The following is a 17,576-nucleotide window of genomic DNA, read 5'->3' as shown; positions in this document are numbered from 1 at the left end:
GTGTACATTCTCGGTATCGCCTGCCTAGAGAAGTGGAACCTAGATGGTATTTGGTAACGGGGGCACACTGCCTCAATAAATTGTCTAGTTCCCTGTGAACTAACGGCGGATACCGGACGCACGTCTAACACCAACATAGTTGTCAAGGACTCAGTTATCCGCTTTGCAGTAGGATGACTGCTGTGATATTTCATCTTCCTCGCAAAGGACTGTTGAACAGTCAATTGCTTACTGGAAGTAGTACAAGTGGGCTTACGACTTCCCCTCTGGGATGACCATCGACTCCCAGCGGCAACAACAGCAGCGCCAGCAGCAGTAGGCGTTACACGCAAGGATGCATCGGAGGAATCCCAGGCAGGAGAGGACTCGTCAGAATTGCCAGTGACATGGCCTGCAGGACTATTGGCATTCCTGGGGAAGGAGGAAATTGACACTGAGGGAGTTGGTGGGGTGGTTTGCGTGAGCTTGGTTACAAGAGGAAGGGATTTACTGGTCAGTGGACTGCTTCCGCTGTCACCCAAAGTTTTTGAACTTGTCACTGACTTATTATGAATGCGCTGCAGGTGACGTATAAGGGAGGATGTTCCGAGGTGGTTAACGTCCTTACCCCTACTTATTACAGCTTGACAAAGGGAACACACGGCTTGACACCTGTTGTCCGCATTTCTGGTGAAATACCTCCACACCGAAGAGCTGATTTTTTTGGTATTTTCACCTGGCATGTCAACGGCCATATTCCTCCCACGGACAACAGGTGTCTCCCCGGGTGCCTGACTTAAACAAACCACCTCACCATCAGAATCCTCCTGGTCAATTTCCTCCCCAGCGCCAGCAACACCCATATCCTCCTCATCCTGGTGTACTTCAACACTGACATCTTCAATCTGACTATCAGGAACTGGACTGCGGGTGCTCCTTCCAGCACTTGCAGGGGGCGTGCAAATGGTGGAAGGCGCATGCTCTTCACGTCCAGTGTTGGGAAGGTCAGGCATCGCAACCGACACAATTGGACTCTCCTTGTGGATTTGGGATTTCGAAGAATGCACAGTTCTTTGCTGTGCTGCTTTTGCCAGCTTGAGTCTTTTCATTTTTCTAGCGAGAGGCTGAGTGCTTCCATCCTCATGTGAAGCTGAACCACTAGCCATGAACATAGGCCAGGGCCTCAGCCGTTCCTTGCCACTCCGTGTGGTAAATGGCATATTGGCAAGTTTACGCTTCTCCTCCGACAATTTTATTTTAGGTTTTGGAGTCCTTTTTTTACTGATATTTGGTGTTTTGGATTTGACATGCTCTGTACTATGACATTGGGCATCGGCCTTGGCAGACGACGTTGCTGGCATTTCATCGTCTCGGCCATGACTAGTGGCAGCAGCTTCAGCACGAGGTGGAAGTGGATCTTGATCTTTCCCTAATTTTGGAACCTCAACATTTTTGTTCTCCATATTTTAATAGGCACAACTAAAAGGCACCTCAGGTAAACAATGGAGATGGATGGATTGGATACTAGTATACAATTATGGACGGGCTGCCGAGTGCCGACACAGAGGTAGCCACAGCCGTGAACTACCGCACTGTACTGTGTCTGCTGCTAATATATAGACTGGTTGATAAAGAGATAGTATACTCGTAACTAGTATGTATGTATAAAGAAAGAAAAAAAAAACACGGTTAGGTGGTATATACAATTATGGACGGGCTGCCGAGTGCCGACACAGAGGTAGCCACAGCCGTGAACTACCGCACTGTACTGTGTCTGCTGCTAATATATAGACTGGTTGATAAAGAGATAGTATACTCGTAACTAGTATGTATGTATAAAGAAAGAAAAAAAAACCACGGTTAGGTGGTATATACAATTAAGGACGGGCTGCCGAGTGCCGACACAGAGGTAGCCACAGCCGTGAACTACCGCACTGTACTGTGTCTGCTGCTAATATAGACTGGTTGATAAAGAGATAGTATACTCGTAACTAGTATGTATGTATAAAGAAAGAAAAAAAAACCATGGTTAGGTGGTATATACAATTATGGACGGGCTGCCGAGTGCCGACACAGAGGTAGCCACAGCCGTGAACTACCGCACTGTACTGTGTCTGCTGCTAATATATAGACTGGTTGATAAAGAGATAGTATACTCGTAACTAGTATGTATGTATAAAGAAAGAAAAAAAAACCACGGTTAGGTGGTATATACAATTATGGACGGGCTGCCGAGTGCCGACACAGAGGTAGCCACAGCCGTGAACTACCGCACTGTACTGTGTCTGCTGCTAATATATAGACTGGTTGATAAAGAGATAGTATACTCGTAACTAGTATGTATGTATAAAGAAAGAAAAAAAAACCACGGTTAGGTGGTATATACAATTATGGACGGGCTGCCGAGTGCCGACACAGAGGTAGCCACAGCCGTGAACTACCGCACTGTACTGTGTCTGCTGCTAATATATAGACTGGTTGATAAAGAGATAGTATACTCGTAACTAGTATGTATGTATAAAGAAAGAAAAAAAAACCACGGTTAGGTGGTATATACAATTATGGACGGGCTGCCGAGTGCCGACACAGAGGTAGCCACAGCCGTGAACTACCGCACTGTACTGTGTCTGCTGCTAATATATAGACTGGTTGATAAAGAGATAGTATACTCGTAACTAGTATGTATGTATAAAGAAAGAAAAAAAAACCACGGTTAGGTGGTATATACAATTATGGACGGGCTGCCGAGTGCCGACACAGAGGTAGCCACAGCCGTGAACTACCGCACTGTACTGTGTCTGCTGCTAATATATAGACTGGTTGATAAAGAGATAGTATACTCGTAACTAGTATGTATGTATAAAGAAAGAAAAAAAAACCACGGTTAGGTGGTATATACAATTATGGACGGGCTGCCGAGTGCCGACACAGAGGTAGCCACAGCCGTGAACTACCACACTGTACTGTGTCTGCTGCTAATATATAGACTGGTTGATAAAGAGATAGTATACTCGTAACTAGTATGTATGTATAAAGAAAGAAAAAAAAACCACGGTTAGGTGGTATATACAATTATGGACGGGCTGCCGAGTGCCGACACAGAGGTAGCCACAGCCGTGAACTACCGCACTGTACTGTGTCTGCTGCTAATATATAGACTGGTTGATAAAGAGATAGTATACTCGTAACTAGTATGTATGTATAAAGAAAGAAAAAAAAACCACGGTTAGGTGGTATATACAATTATGGACGGGCTGCCGAGTGCCGACACAGAGGTAGCCACAGCCGTGAACTACCGCACTGTACTGTGTCTGCTGCTAATATAGACTGGTTGATAAAGAGATAGTATACTCGTAAGTAGTATGTATGTATAAAGAAAGAAAAAAAAACCACGGTTAGGTGGTATATACAATTATGGACGGGCTGCCGAGTGCCGACACAGAGGTAGCCACAGCCGTGAACTACCGCACTGTACTGTGTCTGCTGCTAATATATAGACTGGTTGATAAAGAGATAGTATACTCGTAACTAGTATGTATGTATAAAGAAAGAAAAAAAAACCACGGTTAGGTGGTATATACAATTATGGACGGGCTGCCGAGTGCCGACACAGAGGTAGCCACAGCCGTGAACTACCGCACTGTACTGTGTCTGCTGCTAATATATAGACTGGTTGATAAAGAGATAGTATACTCGTAACTAGTATGTATGTATAAAGAAAGAAAAAAAAACCACGGTTAGGTGGTATATACAATTATGGACGGGCTGCCGAGTGCCGACACAGAGGTAGCCACAGCCGTGAACTACCGCACTGTACTGTGTCTGCTGCTAATATAGACTGGTTGATAAAGAGATAGTATACTACTAATATTATATATACTGGTGGTCAGGTCACTGGTCACTAGTCACACTGGCAGTGGCACTCCTGCAGCAAAAGTGTGCACTGTTTAATTTTAATATAATATTATGTACTCCTGGCTCCTGCTATAACCTATAACTGGCACTGCAGTAGTGCTCCCCAGTCTCCCCCACAATTATTAGCTGTGTGAGCTGAGCAGTCAGACAGATATATAATATATATAGATGATGCAGCACACTGGCCTGAGCCTGAGCAGTGCACACAGATATGGTATGTGACTGACTGAGTCACTGTGTGTATCGCTTTTTTCAGGCAGAGAACGGATATATTAAATAAACTGCACTGTGTGTCTGGTGGTCACTCACTATATAATATATTATGTACTCCTGGCTCCTGCTATAACCTATAACTGGCACTGCAGTAGTGCTCCCCAGTCTCCCCCACAATTATAAGCTGTGTGAGCTGAGCAGTCAGACAGATATATATAATATTATTTATATATAGATAATAGATGATGCAGCACACTGGCCTGAGCCTGAGCAGTGCACACAGATATGGTATGTGACTGAGTCACTGTGTGCTGTGTATCGCTTTTTTCAGGCAGAGAACGGATTATAAATAAAACTGGTGGTCACTGGTCACTATCAGCAAAACTCTGCACTGTACTGAGTACTCCTAATGCTCCCCAAAATTAGTAAATCAAGTGTCTCTCTAATCTATTCTAAACGGAGAGGACGCCAGCCACGTCCTCTCCCTATCAATCTCAATGCACGTGTGAAAATGGCGGCGACGCGCGGCTCCTTATATAGAATCCGAGTCTCGCGATAGAATCCGAGCCTCGCGAGAATCCGACAGCGTCATGATGACGTTCGGGCGCGCTCGGGTTAACCGAGCAAGGCGGGAAGATCCGAGTCGCTTGGACCCGTGAAAAAAAACATGAAGTTCTGGCGGGTTCGGATTCAGAGAAACCGAACCCGCTCATCTCTACTAAACGGGATGCCAAAAGTGTTCTCTACATTTCGCCGTGCCCAGGATAGCCTACAATTGTAGATGCGCTTCTCCCTTGTTAGGTGCCTTTGTGGGTACGGCTTCATAATGTTCTTGTGGAGTGCAAATGCCTCATCAGCCACGCAAAACAAAATTGAGGCTGTGCTTGGTTTTTTTACTAGATGGCAAGTACAGGGTCTTTGTTGTGAGCCGCTCGTAGAAGGTGGTATTCTTCAGCGACCCACCGTCTGATGCACGTCCATTTTTGCCAACATCAATGAAGATTAATTCATAGTTGCCATTCACCACTGCCATCAGCACTATGCTGAAATACCCTTTATAATTAAAATAAAAGTATCCGCTGTTTGCAGGAGGGTTGATGCGGACGTGTTTGCCATCTATCGCTCCTCCACAGTTAGGGAATTGTCAGGTGGTGGCAAACTCCTCTGCCACGGCTTGCCGTTCAGATGTACTTGCTGGGAGCTATAAAAAAATAGAAAGAAAAAATTAAAACATGTATTTCTACAGTGTATTTTTTTTCAATCTACTACAGAGTGGAAGTGTGGAGATTCCCATCACCCCAGACCTCAGTCTCCTGGATACAGAGGAACCCCAGACCCAAGATATGACCCCTGAAGCACCAGCTACCCTTGATACCTCTGCAGCACCAGCTCCTCCGCCGCACCCCCTGAAGAGAACCCCCTAAAAAAACAACAACGGCCAGGAGGGCGATGACCTCATCTTTGAGGAGATCAAGGCAAGACTTGCCCAGCCCCCCAACCACTACACAAGATTTGGGGAATTCTTGGCCTCTGCCATGCGCAATCTGCCACCTGGGCAAGCCGAGCAGATTAAATTTAGTCGCTCAAAGATGATTAACAAGGTCCATAAAGCGAAACTCCATGATAATGTCGTACTGTTCGACCGCCTTCCTCTCACTGCTGCTCCCACCCAAACCCATCCTATTCCGCCCACCCAAACCCATCCTATTCCGCCCTCCCAACTCCATCTCATTCCGCCCACTCAACCACAGCCTATTCCATCCACCCAACAACAGCCTACTCCTCCACCCACCTGCTCCTCATCCATATACTCTGCTATGCTGGAAGCAGAGGAGGACATGCCCCAGTTTGAAATTTTGTAGGCATCTTATAATTCCCAATAAATATGGTGCGGTACAGGTTATATTGTGTGTTGGGGTCACAATTTTTTGGGGAGAATACACGCATGCGGTAGGTGCATAATAATAGGGCCGGGCCCATTCATTCTGCACTTTACAGCATGTGTGAATTCTCCCAATCAAATCTGTGCCCAAAACACCATATAGCCCTCCATCTTAAAGTACCGCACCATATTTATTGGGAATTAGAACATTGTTAAGGGTCTTGTTTTAAAGTTATTAATTCCCAATAAATATGGTGCGGTACAGGCTATATGGTGTTTTGGGGGCAGATTTTTGGTGGAGGATACACGCATGCGGTAGGTGCATAATAATAGGGCTGGGCCCATTCATTCTGCACTTTACAGCATGTGTGTATTCTCCCAATCAAATCTGTGGCCAAAACATCCATATAGCCCTCCATTTTAGGAGTGAAAGTACCGCACCATATTTATTGGGAGTTCAAAGTAAAATAAACTGTTATTTAATCATTTAAATTATTTTATTACATTTGTATATATATATATATATATATATATATATCCAAATTGTGATGTCATGTTTAATATTTATATCTGCCATATTGGCAAATCATTGCATAGTTTTTGCACAGTTGTTTACACTAAAAAAAAAAAAATCTAAACAGGTGTGGTGTGTATTTTATTTACCTTTAAATACTGGTCCTGCAGCACCTTGACAATAGCCTTGCAGGTATCAGGGATTATCTGACCCAAAGCCTGGAGGGAGATGAGGGTCCGGAACTTTCTTATCCTCCAACGACCGCCCTGTAGCCAGGAACCTCAGAGTAGCAGTCAGCCTCTCCTCAGCAGTGATGGCCCTCCGCATCTTGGTGTCCTGCCTCTCGATGTAGGGAGTCACAAGGCCAAGCAACTCCTGGAAGGTATCATCATCCATTCGAAGGTAGGTGCGATAATCCTCAGGGTTATTATCCCTAATCTCGGTCAGGAGCGACATGTGAGAGAGAGTTCCCCTCTTCATCAGCCACTCCTTGCTCCAAACACACCTCACCCTCTTCCGTTTCAGATAGCCATAGGCTAACAGAAGTTGGTACCTGTAGGAATCCATGACATATTGCATGCAAAAAAAAAGCCACACATGTACCAAATCGTATGGAATTGTATGTAACCACTCCCGGGAAGCTCCTGGGAGAGTTCAAGGGAAATCGCCTCCGACTTCAGCCTCAGACATATCATTGTAGTGTATGGGGCCCTTAACTCTCTCTTCACATGGTATATCTGACCCCCCCGCCCTGCAGTGCACATGGTTTTGCCCAACTGCTAACAAATTTGCTGCTGCAATCAACTCTGAATTAGGCCCAATATTGTTTGAGGACAAGCAAGGATGGAAAAAGCTTGCAAACTGTGAAAAGATAAATGCGAGAACCAAACAAGGTGATGTGAAGCATCATTACCTTCGTGATCTAGTGGAGAAAGATGTGATTCTGCTTATATATTGTAAGGTGGAAAATGTGTTTGCAGATGTTTTGACAAAGCCAATCCCAAGACCGATGTTTAAGTACATTAGATGGAACTGGTTTGAAAAGACGTAGTTGAGTGTGGGAGGCAAGTGTTATTTTGACACTGCAAGCACTGTTCTCATCTGTGATTATTATATACGCAGATATCATCAGTGTTTAGCTACTATTAAAGTTAGATAAAAACAGAAAGGTGGGTAGGGGTAAACCGGACTGTTCTAGAAGAAGGTGCTTCCTTATTTCCTTCTCTTCATATTAAAAGCAGTATGTTAAGCATGTGTTTGTTCCTGTTTAAATTGAAATAAAGAGTTTATTTATTACTGGTTATTTATATAGCGCGCACATATTCCGCAGTGCTTAACAGATAATATTTGGCCATTCACATTACAGTACCTGCCCCAGTGGAGCTTACAATCTATGGGCCTAATTCAGACCTGCGTATGCAGTGCGAAAAGTTTTGCAAACACCGGTCAGCTAAATCTGTTTGCAACTCACTCACCATCTAATGTTTTTTTCCATTCTGTGCAGTCTGTGCGTAGCCCAGGACCTACTCCTACAGTGCGATACAAACAGGCTGTTAAAAATGCTTGGGAACGCCTGCGTTTTTTCCTGACACTCCCAGAAAATGGCCAGTTACCACCCCAAACGTTTGCTTCCTGTGAATCAACTTGCGTATGCCTAGCGAACAAAAAAGAAGCTGGATTCAGTTTGGCCTCGCGCGTGCGCACTATGATCCGTACGCATATGCAGTTGATTGATAATCGCCTGCCTTGCGAATTCACACAACAGCGATCAAGTCTGAATTAGGCCCTATATTCCCTACCACATGTACACGCACACACATTCACATTAGGGTTAATCTTGTTGGGAGCCAATTAACCTACTGTACCAGTATATTTTTTGGATTGTGGGAGGAAATCCACGTAAGCATGGGGAGAATATACAAACTCCACACAGTTGTAGCTAATGGTGGGAATCTAACTCATGACCTCAGTGCTATGAGGCAGTAATGCTAACCATGACACTGTCCATGCTGCAGAGCTCCTGCTGATTATACCTTCTGCTGTTCCTGTATTTACAAACATTTAACAACTTAAGACAAGTTAGCCTAACAACAGTTTCTAATGCACCAGCTGATATCACAAGTTCTAAAGCATACTGTAGATAGGAAGTTTGGGATGTCCACAAAACAATTATAAAGTGTATTCCAACATAATACACACAGAAATGTTAAAAAGCTAAACTATTGCAACTTGTAGACACTAGTTGCATTTGCATGGATTTAGAACATTTTAGTAAATACATAAAAGGGCAGTGTCGGACTGGGGCATGAAGGGCCCACTGGGAAATGCTGTGGTAGGGGCCCATGTTTAGGGGTGGGGTCAGTCTCCAGAGGGGGTGTGGCACGCCGCTACATTGGCTTGCCTAACCATCAGTGAGTGCATGGGCTGGGCCCCTCGACAAATATGGCAGGCTCAGAATATCTGAGGGACCATGCCACTGTTTTGGCAGTGGAACAGTATCTTCAAACATAGTCGCTGGTGAGTCCTTGGCATGCTCTTGCCTATTATCTATTCCACAGTTAACACCCAGAAACACTCATCAAAACTGCATGAATCTCTGTGTAGTTTCGATCTGTGCCCCCCCCCCCTCCTAATGTAACCATCAGGTGGCATGCACAGTGCGTCTCGGACCATGCACAGATTGAAAACATCGGAAGCTTGTTCCCGATGTTGTCATTACATCCGACTTAGAATCACCCCCTATCGGGTCTATTCGATTGTTGTCGGATACTCTAGTAAACGGAGAGGATCCGACAGTTCACTATTCAATTAGCGGCCAAATCCGACAGGTTCTGTCCGTTTCGGACCCTGCCAATCCGACTTTTTTTAAAGTATATTAAATTAAAGTCGGATCCATTCCAACATGTATTTGTCGGAATGGACCCGACAACCCCTATTCAATCCCATCTTAATTTGACTTTTTCAAGTCGAATTGAGATGGGACCCAGAGGTGGAGAGGAGGGCGAGCCGCGAGGAGACCAGCGGGGGGACAGCCGGCGGGCATACAGGGAAGATCAGCGCTACAGTAGCGCTGCAGCAGGATTTCACTCAGCCGCCCGACCTCACAGCAGCTTCCACCCGGCTCCAGCAGCGTGCTGAAGCCGGGTGGAAGCTGCCGTGAGGTCGGACGGCTGAGTAACATCCAGCTGCAGCGCTACTGTAGCGCTGATCTCCCTGTATGCTCGCCGGCTGTCCCCCCCGTCTCCCTGCGGCTCCCCCTCCTCTCCACCTCTGGGTCCACATCTCAGTCCGACATCTTTTTGATGTCGGACTGAGATGGTCGAAAAGGGGGCCAAAATCCCGTTTTCGACACAAGCACATGGATCGGCAGCTATTCCGCCGATCCACGTGCTTTTCGACAAGTCGAATTCATCAACTTGTCGAAAAATTTAGGGATATATTGAATAGGTCGCATCAGGATTCGACCTTAAAAAGTCGAAAACTGCAGTCTTTTTGACAGACGCCAGTTTTCGACTTCAATTGAATATACCCCATTGTCGGAAACGAGGCTAAAATTTGTCGGATTTGGCCATTAATCCGACAAAACACGTGGATCCGCGGCTAATCCGCCAATCCACGTGTTTTCCGACAAGTCGGAATTTCTGACTTGTTGGAAAAATGGCAGTTCAACTGACGTTTTTCCGACAAGTCAGGAATTCCAACTTGAATTGAATAGACCCTTATGTCTGCAATATATTTGTACATATGAAATATGTAGTGGATATTCTAGTTTGATGATGATGACGATGATCCCAGGTGAGTCTTCATTTTATATAAGAAATGTAACTGGATGGTTCATTTCCATATATATGTCGCTTGCATGACATGTCTATCTCTCTTGTCCCCGGGCATAAGCTAGGTTCCAGTGATAACATTTTTGACTAGAAGGCATTAAAATGGGTAGGCTCACTTAATAAACCAGTCCAAAACTCCTTATCTTCATAGGCAACTGGAAATTGTTCTACAAGGGCTCCGCAGGAGTGATATCCAATACAGCCCTGATGGAATCTATTGCCCGTGTCGGTTGTCAAAGACCAGGGACCGAATAGGAAAGGAGCCCAGGTGGAGACAAACTAGATAAAGTTAAAGGGGTGGGATGTGGGGTATTTATTAGACCATACACAGGAAACTGAGGCAGAGTTGGTAATTATTTTCCCGAGCCTGGAGTTGACATTGTCGTTGCACGGGACCTACTGTCGCGGCTCATTCATGCCAGGATACAGGTGTACCCTTCATTCATTGAAGTCCAGACAATATCAGCCCACACAGGAGTTTGGTTCCTGACGGCCGCTACACTGCACAGCTACATCACCGTACTGACGATCAAGCGCCGGGGCTCCGGTGCCTTTCTGACACAGCCGGTGGATTACCTAAGCGAGTCCGTATTGAAGCTGAGCCAGGAGACGCAACTCCGATAACACCATCTAGAGTGTGGCAACTTCGCACATACGGCCAGGGGAACATATCTGTGGCTCCAACAGTCCCGTGTCTACATCAGGTGAATCGGAGGGAGGCTCAGTCGGAGCTGCCCGTGGGAGGTAAGCACAGCCTTTTGTGGGTGAGAACGCAAGTACACCGTGTCACAGAGTACATCTAGCCATCTGGGTTTCACAGCCTGTGCACGGCTACATTCCACTCCAAACCCGACGGCTTTCTCAGACACCGTTCTCCCCTCCCCCGTGCGGGGGTAAAACGGCTGGCTATAGAAACATTACTCCGGGCTCTCCCTGCCAAAACACAGCCACAGCGAACTTTGTTCAGTGGACACAATTCATCCTTTCACCGTTACATGCACTTGAGTGCCCATCCATAATAATCCTTTACAAGGTAACCTTTTTGCAAACCAATAGATGCTTGCACGGAACAAGGACTGTCTGGGGACCTTTATACAACAAGTTAGTTGTTACCAGCATACAGACCTATATGGTGTATAAAAGAGTATTATTATTACCATCACTGCTCAATACATCATATTGTTTGTGGCCACATTGTTGCAATTATTTCATAATATCTGCTAATTAGTAACATATCAGGACACAGTGATTCTGTACCGTATACATTTTATGATTATTCATTTATAATTATTGCACTCCCGGGAGAATTGCTGTATTTTATATATTTTATAATAAATACATATATTTTGACTGTTGAGCGCAATTTGGTTTTTGTTTATTTTATGCTTTTTGGAGGGATTGGCATTCCCTCTCCAAATCGCTGCTGACAGTCATATACATCACTACTCACCGAGCGCACAGCTGTATTACCTTTGATGCCAGGCAAGTCGCACTGCATGGCATATTGAGGCAAGATATATGAGGACACATCTGTATATTGTTCTTGCTCCTATCATTTTTTCAGACTTTGTACAAGGTACTGTACCATATATATAGTACCCCTGTATTTGAGATGACCAGATGAAATTAAGCTTTAATGCACAAATTTTGTTTATCTAATTACATGAAAGTGATTGTAACAGGATACTTCCATAGCTATGTTTATTCCCATGTTGCTTTGTATTTTCTATATTAGAATAGCTGACACAAATATGCTACAGAACCAAAGGCCTGTTCACCAGGGCAGAACTTATTGTGAAATAAAAATAAGTTACTTCCACTTCAGCATGAAGGGGAGATTAATCAAACCTCGGAGAGCAAAAAAATGGACGGACATAAAGTACCAGCCATCCAGCACCTGTCATTTATCAAACATAGGGGGACATGTACTAAGTAGTGATAAAAGTGGAGAAGTGAGCCAGTGGAGAAATTGCTCATAGCAACCAATCAGCATTTACGTAACATTTTTAATTTGCATACTATAAAAGTATACAGAGCAGCTGATTGGTTGCCATGGGCAACTTCTCCACTTTATCACTGCTTAGTACATGCCCCCCATAGCCTGTAACATGGCAGTTTAGAGCTGATTGGCTGGGAAATTACTGTTTCTCTCCCCACTTTATCTATCTCCAAGTGTTGACATATCTCCCCTGAAGGCATGAAATACCTAAAGTCAAGAAGAGGTATACAAAGTGTGCACCTAGGGAAAGTCTGAAAACATGGACTTGTGCTGAGGCCTGATGACCACTAGTCATAATTATCCTACAACTATGTTAAAGAAGTTGAAGTTATCCAGCCCAAAATTAAGCAGTGCTTTATTTAGAATTTGTGCAGAACTAAAGTGGTTGAATACAATGTGTATTCTGTTTGCTGTGATGTGATTTTGTCTTTGCATTTCGGACTCATCTAAAGAAAGATTTAGTATAGCCGTCTATGATGCCACAAAGATCTGAGCACATGGGGATGATGTGAGATATATGAGCTGATATTTTATGTAGTGTAGATGGCAATTAACAACCTGTGTTTTTATTTGTTTTTCTCTACAAATAATTACAGTGCAATTGCCAAGACAGATGGCAGGTAAGGAAAAACTTCATTTTGACCTTGAGCATCAATGAATGTGATTTCAATTTTGCATCTCCAATTACTTAATCCCATGGGAAAACCCTGTATGACAAGTTTAGAGGTGTGACACAGAGGACGAAACACAGAAGCAGGAGACCAAATGCTAAGCATGCTCCCCTACTACCCATCATGAGATTATGTATGGAATTCATGCAATCCTTTATTGAAAGTTACATTGTGGCTCACAATTTCCAGCCACTGACACACTCCCATTAAGACCAGCAGGAAGAACTTTGCAGCAAATAAATCAAATAAAACAGTGATGGTTCCACTTTAATGACCACATTATTTTTGTTAATGCTACATTAATTTCTGATAAAACAGATAATTGCTTTGAGATTGTATGTTTATCGTTATAGCTTTAACTTTTACATGTCAATGCCTTTCACTTACCCCATAAAATCTGCTAATCACATTGTCATATTACAGTCTTCTCTTTATTGTGCATACAAATGACTAGGGGTATACTCACTAAAAGTTCATTTTAGTAAATTGTAAATCGCTGCAAAATGATATTAATGGATGTTGTGTTTCAGGGGCTGTAAAAAACAATTATTATCAAACTATATTTGTTAATATTGATTTTTAAGTGTTAGTAAATATGTGTTTTTGCTCCTGAAATACAACAACGAATTAGATCGATTGTCATTGGTTTAAAATCTGTAAAATCGACAGTTAGTAAATATACCCCTAGGAGTACTCATTACTTTCATGTTCTTAAACCCTATTCTACCATATAAATAATTAGAAACAAATAGGCAAACAAATAGTGTCCAGTAAGAGTCTAAAATCAGACAGAACTGTAAGGATGCAAAGAGTAAATTTTAGTACATCTTAATGTGCATTAACCCTTGTTTTCAATTTCAAACATCGGTGTCATTTTAGGCAATGCATATGTCAGGATATAATTAAATAATGCTACAACTGTCACAAGAGACTGAATTAAAGGTCATACTATATAGCAGACACATTCAGAGGACACAGACTATGTTCTATGTTCTATGTCCTATAAACCACACAGTGAAAAGATAGGAAGCAATTTTAAGAATATCATCTTACTCAGACTATTTTCACAATAACCAAAGTCCAGAGACCAATTTTACTGACCTATAGTTAAGGCACTCATGAACACATAATGAAGATGTATGACTTCATTATGTTTAGTCAGAGGGAACACTAAGCTCTAGCAGTCTCTGTCCGGTGACACTTGCCATACCATTACAGTGGCTGTTAGACCAGGAGCAAATAAGGTATACATCACAAACTGAAAATGTGCTTTGGTTAACTGGTTACAATGCACTGGAGAGGTTATGTGATATCTTATTACCTGCTCAGTGTTAAGCACAATAGGTCTGGTAATGTAAGCCGGAAAACCAGTTATGTCAGACTAAACAAAGCAAAATTAAATGAATTCACCTTAAAAGCACTCTGCGAAAAACAGATTATGTAATCTCCTTAATATAAAATCTGGTACAGCTTCTAATTGATAGGTTTTTCTTGTGTTTTGTGATGTATTTATGCAGTATTTATCTAGTAATTGCTAAATCAGATTACTTTGCTTGAATATGTGATCCATCTTGATTAAAACACTAGAGAAGTAAATGATTTAATAAAGCAACACAGAGGGGGATGGGCGCTATTTAATTACCTGATTGCCAATATATCCTGATTGGTTTACTGAAATGGTTGACAAGCAATCAATGGCCATCGATTTGCGCCATCTAGATGCACAGTGATTTTGTTTAGGAAAATGTTGTCAAATAAATAATCTCCAATTTTAGTAAGATAAACAAGTAGAAGAAAAAGCTCAATGCAGAACCAATTATTAAAATTGTTCTACTTACAAACTGACCATAATTCAGACCATGTGTATATAAGTATATTTTGTATAAGTAGTAGTTCTCCTATTCTCTCTGTTGAGGATGCTACATTTTCAGCATGAAATTTGAGCTCAGATACAGCAGATACGAGACCCAAAAATGCATTTATTTCCTTTTTAATTGAACAAAAATTCTCAAAGATGGGCAACTAAAATGATGCATGGTCTACACAACAAAATGTACCCGGAGAGACTACAAGATCTTAATATGTATAGTCTGGAGCAGAGAAGGGAAAGGGGTACATGAGACAAACTTTCAAATACATCAAGGGGTTTAACAAATTACATGAGGGAAACATTTTTCAAAGGAAAATAAGTACTAGAACATGAGGACATGTGCAGAAACTGTAAGGAGGTACTGTAGGTGGAACAATGACTTTACAGAAAGGGTAGTGGATAGGTGGACAGGCCTCTCATCAGAGGTGGTAGAGGCTAAGACCGTAGAGCAATTTAAAGATGCTTGGGATTAACGTAAGAATATTCTCACAAAGAACTAAGGATCAAATATGGATGAGTTTACATAAAGGTGAAACAGGGGTAGACTAGATGGGCCAAGTGGTTCTTATCTGCTGTCAAATTCTATTTTCTATGCAACCCAGTGCTTGACAAATTTGTATACAATCTAGGAGCCAAGATGAAAGTGTAGGACCCAGACCACCATTTAGCCTCCTCCTCTCTGCCCCCCCCCCAAAAAAAAAAAAATTACAAACTCCCTTTCCTCACCACCCACAGCCACATTACTGAGCAGCTTCCCCCACCAACCGGACAAACCAACCCCCACACAACTAAGGGGGTACCCCAGGCAAACCAGCCCTTCTTGGCCACATTGCTGTGCAGCTGCCCCCAGGCAAACAACAACAATTTCCCTATGGCCACATTAATAAGCAGCTAACCTCCCCCCCAAGCAACCAACCCCCACGGATACACAACTAATACTTCCGCAGTCACCCACCACTTCCCCGTGGCCACATTACTTCCCCCTCCAAAGCCGCAATCTCCGGCCACACATGGACCCTCTTACTGGAGAGCGGTATGCAGTAGTTTGGAGACAGCAGTCAGGGCAGGCTGGGACGGACAGACACAGCAGTCAGCGCAGGCTGGGACGGACAGGCACTCAGCACGTGTACTCCTGGTATGAAATGGCCACTGCAATACAGGCATAATCACAATTCTCCGCTGGTGCTGACGAGGACCTGCTCACCCCCTGCACAATCTGGTAGCCAGCCAGCAAAATCTAGGGGCCATGGCGAGTTGAGTTAAAACTACACACTGGGCAAACCCCCCCCCCCCCCCCCCCCCGATGAGATCACCCCATGCTAATCGTATAAATTTCAGATCTGAGTTTCTTCTAATGCATACAGTATATATTTCTAGAGCCTAATTTCTGAAACAATCCTTTACACAGCTTTCTAGTGAAAATATATTAAGTTGGATCACGTAGTGTATAGGGCTGTAGAGTCATCTGTGGGGCTTGGATAATACAATATGATGTTACGTGATATGCATGCCATTGCTTAGCAGCACCGGAGACTACAAAGCTGGAACGGGCACCCACTGGGTCCATCCAACAGACCTGGGTTTGGCTAATTAGTACCCCATCTCCCTCTTGTTGCTCCTACTCATGTAATACAATGATTCATAGTTAACTTTTACTAATCACACATAAATGAGAAAAATATTCACTAGTCTCATTACAAAACAGTTTTGGCTCATTAATATGTTACATGTTTTTGTGGTACATACTGCCTGAGCTGCATTCAGCAGGAATCATATCACATGGAACATGGATCAATAGAAGGTATAACGTTTACACTGAATTTTAGGTAGATGCACCAGCACTAGTATACTTCTCCAAAGGAATGAATAACCATTCATGGTGTATACTGCATCCTACAATTAGCTGATCTTACTTAAGACACAAACTAAGCAGCCATAGGTGTATTGGTATGATCACTTTTATCAAAATAATAATAATAATAATAATAATAATAATAATAACAATACCATTTACTACGCTCTTCTAAAGCTAGAAATCTCGAAATCTCAGAAAGATCCTAATACAGGTTGAGTATCCCTTATCCAAAATGCTTGGGACCAGAAGTATTTTGGATATCGGATTTGTCTGTATTTTGGAATAATTGCATACCATAACGAGATATCATTATGTCTAAGCACAGAATGCATTTATGTTTCATATACACCTTATACACACAGCCTGAAGGTCGTTTTAGCCAATATTTTTAATAACTTTGTGTATTAAACAAAGTGTGTGTACATTCACACAATTAATTTATGTTTCATATACACCTTATACACACAGCCTGAAGGTCATTTAATACAATATTTTGAATAACTTTGTGTATTAAACAAAGTTTGTGTACATTAAGCCATCAGAAAACAAAGGTTTCACTATCTCAGTCTTACTCAAAAAGTTCTGTATTTCGGAATATTCCGTATTTCGGAATATTTGGATATGGGATACTCATCCTGTATTACGTGACTTCTTTCCTTAATACAGGAAAAGCATTTAACCCTTTGGAAACGAAATACCAAATAAAGACGTATCTTGCTGCATTGAGATGAAAACATTCTAAGAAATACTACATAAACTCATGCAGACTTGCAAATATCTAGGCACAAAATAGAGGATTACAGGGAAAGAACACATTTAATACATAAATATTTTTTTCACATCAG

The 17,576-nt window shown here is 42.8% G+C and overlaps 1 protein-coding gene across 7 annotated transcripts in view; it reads right to left on the bottom strand.

Annotated features, from left to right (window-relative positions):
* The window catches only part of TENM2 (teneurin transmembrane protein 2), a 1,540,328-nt gene that overhangs the window by 469,106 nt on the left and 1,053,646 nt on the right, over nt 1-17,576 (bottom strand). The gene's annotated exons all lie outside the window — the stretch shown is intronic.

Source organism: Pseudophryne corroboree, chromosome 6, assembly GCF_028390025.1.
Source record: "Pseudophryne corroboree isolate aPseCor3 chromosome 6, aPseCor3.hap2, whole genome shotgun sequence".
NCBI classification, from domain to species: domain Eukaryota; kingdom Metazoa; phylum Chordata; class Amphibia; order Anura; family Myobatrachidae; genus Pseudophryne; species Pseudophryne corroboree.
Note: the sequence above shows the minus strand (reverse complement) of the source record. Positions and strands in the feature narration are given on the sequence as shown.